General features: G+C 38.8%; 1 long non-coding RNA gene across 1 annotated transcript; it reads right to left on the reverse strand.

Moving 5' to 3' along the window:
* Positions 1-4524: 4524 nt before the first annotated feature.
* Positions 4525-5704, reverse strand: LOC120649190. Its single transcript, XR_005665197.1, has 2 exons — positions 5175-5704; positions 4525-4810 (listed from the first exon to the last, which is right to left on the reverse strand). It is a non-coding gene; the product is annotated as an uncharacterized LOC120649190 (long non-coding RNA).
* Positions 5705-6000: the final 296 nt, after the last annotated feature.

Genomic DNA, 6000 nt, shown 5'->3' on the forward strand with positions numbered 1-6000 from the left:
AACGCCCTGCCAAGCTCGCTGCTTCACGTGCTGCCCCCGCCATCTCCCAGCTCCAAACAATTGGAAGCTTCCCTGTAAAAAAAATGTCCATGAGAGAGCACAGACACTGAGCTGAGCTCTCACATCAGATGTGAGGCATCTTGATAGGGGTACACCGCCCACAGAGTGGCTATGCAGCTAGTAGCAAGCAAATGGAATATTTCAGGGGGGCAGCCAAACGCTGGAGCTTGAGCTTGAGCTGCAAGGGCGGCCCTGTGCTCTGGCTGCGGATGGATAGAATGGCTCAGCTGATCTGATCTGCTCCCAGATGGCAAAGGCAAAGTCTACTATGATGATCAGCCCTACCTGCAGCCACCTGAACTGCACTGCTGCACATCATCCATATCATCACCCTGAGAGATTTGCAGTTTTGGGATGCTTCCGGTCCCGGCCCCTGCAAAATACTCCCTCCGTTACAAATTATAAGACATCTCAAAAATCTTGGAGAATTAAAACAATCTCAAATTTGACCAAGATTATAGAGAGAAATATAAAAAATTATGATATCAAATTGATGTACTATAAAAATATAACTAATAAAGAATCTAATGGTACTTAGTTTATATAATAAATGTCATTATTCTATTATATAAATTTGGTCAAACATAAAAAACTTTGACTCTTCAAGATTGTTAGAATGTCTTATAATTTGGAACAGATGGAGTAAAAGGTGAAGATAAAAAGAACTAAAAGGAGACAAAATAAATATTTTTTTGAAAATATTAAAATAAATAAAATTTCACAGCTGTGCTGCGTCTTCATATATCACTATATGCAGTGACATTGGGTCATGCAGGGTCTTGAGTGGGGGCTCAAGGGAGATGGACTGAAGGAGCACGCACAGGCAAGAACATGTGGGGCCAGAGGCGTGTGATACTATAATGCCAGGCCAACACATTAGATAACACAAAGATGAGACAGGAGGAGGCACGGGTTAGTTAACAAATGAGGCAGACAAATCCAATCCACAGATTAAAGGCCTGCTGCTCCACTCGTATTGCTTGTTTTTCAAGCTTGCTGACCTTTAGGCACTGCTTTTCTTTACTTTATTCGATTTGATTTTCCTCATTCGAGTATTAATTTTCCTCATTCGAGTATTAATTTTCTTTGGATCTCCTCATCCGAATCTTTATTTCATACAGTGCGTCAATATGGATGAACTCACCAATTGGGCAACGCAACTGGTGCAACAGCCCCAAATTGGGCTATTTTTTCCTCAGATGCGAGAATCTTGCTGCCAAGCTCTTTAAGTTCAGTCCCATCAGAGTGCCCTCACAACTACTCTTGCCCAAGTCCCCAAAACGCGACATATCATGCAAAAGTCAAACACAAATCTTTCAGATCATATTCGCCAAGGCACTAAAAGGGTCAAAGGTCCAAAGGATGCTCCAGCGAGGTCATGGAGGCACAGTCTCTGATCCAAATAAAATATGCTATTTCAACGACATTCATGGTCATTTAGGACATCAACGTATAATCTCCAAGGTGGAAATTTGAGTAAAAAATATTCTATGCCATTATGTAATTTCTGATATGATTATATATGGTCGTATGTGTTTGCCTAGTAAATACAGTAGCATCAATCTGTGTGATTTTTATTTACTAATGGTCAAAACAAAACATTTGACCAAATAGGATCTTAAGACTACTTAGATTATAGTATTTAATGAAACATATGTGCCATGAAAGGAAAACCCGAGGGTGAAAGGAGGAGCTTGGTGATAAAGTTTACCAGGGTCTGGGCTTGGATGGCTGGATTTGAGTCTTGCCTTCCCCAGCCCATCTTCCATGTCCTTCGCCAGAGCTAGGAGGACCACCACCTCAAGTGTCTCCAAAAGTGAGCTTTTGCCTTGCACCTTATAGTATTATCTCGGACATCTTGTTAGCCGCATCTTCTCTTAAAAGTGTGTGCCTGTGGTCCTCATTCCTGTGACAATCAAGTTAGTCATGTCATTGCTATGGTAGGTTTAGTATAGCCCAGAGAGAAGCTAAACAAGAGGCTTTACAATGTTCACTAGCAACAGCAATCTGGCGTTCTCACTGACATAGAACCAGAATTGACAGACTCGAGCTCACACACAAATCCAATGAGAATTTACCAGAGAAACTGGTACTGTAATTATTTAATTTGAACAGCCACAAAGGATATATGAACTTCATTTTGGGCGCCAACAAATGCGATATAATCAGTACAGAAAAGAGTCCATGACAAGTTACTGCTACTCTGTAAAGTGATAGCTCTTAATACAACACCATTATAATAACATATCTAGCTTGGGGTTCTAGTATAGAACAAGCATGTTTGTTAATGCAGCCCTGTTTTAGCAAATCATCATATCACAGGGCTAAGTCGAGAGAACAAGTACTGAAAGGCAGTCAGGCGCACACAAGGTATAATTATTGAATTCGTTGGATCTAACCTACCGGCTAGGACGTTCAGTTGAGCCAAAAGCTGTCTAATTGCAGGACAACATAGGCCTACAACTTCCCATTCCATAGGCCAGATTGAAGTCAAGTCAGTTCAAACCTGTAAAATCATGTTACAGCTAGCCATGCACTTTGGTACAATTTTGGCCAGGTGGAGATGACAGCCGATTGATTGTATCCACTCTCTTTTTTTTTGTAATTATTGCCTCTTTTCCATGTCTATCTAATCTTCTCCTCAAGTGATTTATGCAAAAAGTTAACATATTTAAAAGGGACATGTCTTTGGCAAATTAGGAGCTAGTGAAGTCATGCAAACCACTTTGGTTTAGGCACCAAATTAACACTAGATTCCAATGAACTTAAGTCTGAAGAACCATTGTAACACATTAGAATTTAAAGTTAATCAAATATGGTAAAAGTTTCTTTTTTTTTTGGCCATGACTTTCACCACAGACGTGTGGTTTAGTATAAAACTGATACCCATGCTTTTTCTAAGGACAAAAAGTCAACCTGCTTTTGCAATTTAAAGACGACACGATCAATCCAAGATATTATCCTCTAAACAAATGGTTCAATGAATAAGTTTCTCCCGAACTAGTCGACCTATTTTTTAATTCTTGTCCAAAATAAGCAATTGTGCAGAGCGTATCATTCTCCAACAGAAAGACCCCAGCGCAAGCGTGCAACATAGACACCAGCACAGTGGGTCGACATAGCGTACTCAGGACCAGACCGTGTTGTTCTAAAAATATGTATAAAAAATCAGTCAGCAAGTCTTGCAAGTCAAAATGTACCAGTTTAGATGAATAATATAGAAAAAGAGGGAAGGTGAATGTAGAGAACATTGTTCATGGAACAACAGTTGACCAGAGATTACTTTTAGAAGGAACGAATAATTCAAGTAATATTGAATGTGAGGCAATGATTCCAGTTCACAAACATGATGAAGAAACAAGTATGCACATCTAATAAAATGTAAGGATTTGGACCAACACTTGGTTGTGCAGAGTTGGCAGATATCATATCTTAAGGCTAAGAAAGACCACCAAAAAATGACACATCTGTGTAAAGATTGGATTACAGTCTATCACTAACTAGGGCACTTTATAAATCAACATAATATTTTACACAATTAATGCTTGGCCACTCATCACTACTAAAGACACAACAGATTGCAATATATGCAAGAAATGAACAGGTAGATTGCTACACCATCACCCTACTTGTAGGTTTCATATATCTAAAGAAATAAAAGAACTATTAAATATGCTAGACAGTGCTTATGATGGTCCAAGGAGAATAGGAGACCTATGAGGCTATGGCTATGAAAATGTTCAAACTAAAGAATCTTTCCTCCAATCTAGCCCCACAGGCAAATGGCTAAACATTCATTGAACTTCTGGAAATAAGCAGTTAAGCATTAATCTTTTAGCATTTCTACTGTTCTTTTCCATTCACTGATCACATAATTTATTTCCCCTACATCTTACTGGAATGAAAGCAAAAACCCTAAGATGCTCAACTAAGCCACCAATTAGAAATTTTATAGTTTACAAAGATTCCCTCATCCGCCCTTACCTTTTCTCAATTAGTTAACCTTTAATGTCCATATCGTAAATGTACCGATCATTCTTGCACTTTCAAGTTTTCATGCCTGATCTTGACATGCCCGCCTTGGATAATTTAAAGGAAAAGCTAAACAGTTTTAATGGGTATTATTTTGTGGCCCAAGGCAGTGTCCAAGCAAGAAAGATCATGCCCAAGATGCTCTGCATCAAGCTGATTGTGACATCAATCTTTGTGGCTCAATAGTGAGGAGGAGAAAAAAGATGAAGGTTGGAAAAGAAAAGCACTAACAGCATCTGGAAGGATGGAGTGCACATAACCGCCATCATCACAGGTTTTAGTATATGGCATCTTTTGATTAGTGACTGTTACAAACACAAATAGATAAAGCAGCACCAATTGAGTACCAAACACGAATTCTTCTCTAGTACATCGATACCATTTTGGTGTCAGATAGGGTCATGAAAAAAAAAAGAGAGAAAACAAAGGAAGCAAAAACTATATGATCAGCTAATATTTTTTATCATAAATATATTTCAGCTTATTCACGGGATACAGTCCATAAAGCTCAAGAAAGACGCATCATAGAAAAAACAGCATCTTGTGATTGAAAAAGTACTTTTCAAGATTATGGATGACCAAGACGGATGATGGGTTCTTGCATCACAACCCTGTAACCCCCCTTCATCAGTGGGCTGTGCGCATGGAAGATTCCTCACAGTTTCAAGCTTTCATACTTAGTAGCAAAAATAAGTGGATAACAAGTTGATCATTAGGCCTACAATATAGCAATTATTTAAATGAACACTTGCCATTAAGCAAACAGTAAGCACAGAAGCATCAAATAAAGGGGGGTCCATAAAGCAAAAGAGAAAAGGGAATAAGAGTTCTAAGTCTTAGAACAATGGTTATTAAAGTAAAAGGTCTATGTGAACATCTCAAGAATATTGCAGATTGATCAGATCAAGGTCCAGTGCTAACTGAACAAAGCAGGTAGTTTAATAGTCATTGTGGTTTCAAATTACCAAGATCATTGTTATATTTTGTATTACTTATTTTGATACAGTAAAAAGTTCAGACAGATAACTGCAGATTACTAAATTCCATTAGTTTGCACTGTCCCCAGCCGTCCATCTACCTACCTTTTCTTGGATGACCATGTACAGCCACTGCTTTCATCCAATACCCTGACCAACTGCAACACAAATAACATAAAGACAGAAGCTGTGATCCTCCCAGAAAGTCCATAGATAACAAAAGATGTCGAAACAATGCACCTTTCAAAGGTGGAGCGCTATTATACTTCTCAATAGACCCACTAACCAAGTGACTATATTTTACAAGACATCTGCTTTCGGGGGAAAATGAGATGTCAATTCTATTAATTTCGATACTATTGTTACCATCGACAACTGCAGAAATTTTTTATGAGTACCATGCCTTTCTGTTACAAGCTTTGCATCCGTGTAATGAAATATCAATATTCAGAACAATAAAAATTATGACCAGAATGTGGTCATGTGGATCCCATATACAACATGAACTGAAATCAGAGAGCAAATAACATCTTTTCATACAACAACAACAACAACAACATAGCCTTTTTTCCCAAGCAAGTTGGGGTAGGCTAGAGATGAAACCCGAAAGAAATAAGTTCAAGGTTCAGGCACATTGATAGCTAGTCTCCAAGCACTCCTATCCAAAGCTATCTCTTTAGAGATATTTCAATCCTTAAGGTCTCTCTTAACCGACTCATCTCACGTCAGTTTAGGTCTACCTCTACCCCTCTTTACATTATCGACCCGCTCAAGAACCCCATTACGCACCGGCGCCTCAGGAGGCCTTCGTTGGACATGTCCAAACCATCTCAGCCGATGCTGGGTAAGTTTCTCCTCAATAGATAAATTATTTTCTGCCTTAACGTAAACAAAAAGGGAATGTCTAGCATTTGACTTAGCCAAGGACATA

This window comes from Panicum virgatum, chromosome 1K (assembly GCF_016808335.1).
Source record: "Panicum virgatum strain AP13 chromosome 1K, P.virgatum_v5, whole genome shotgun sequence".
Taxonomy (NCBI): domain Eukaryota; kingdom Viridiplantae; phylum Streptophyta; class Magnoliopsida; order Poales; family Poaceae; genus Panicum; species Panicum virgatum.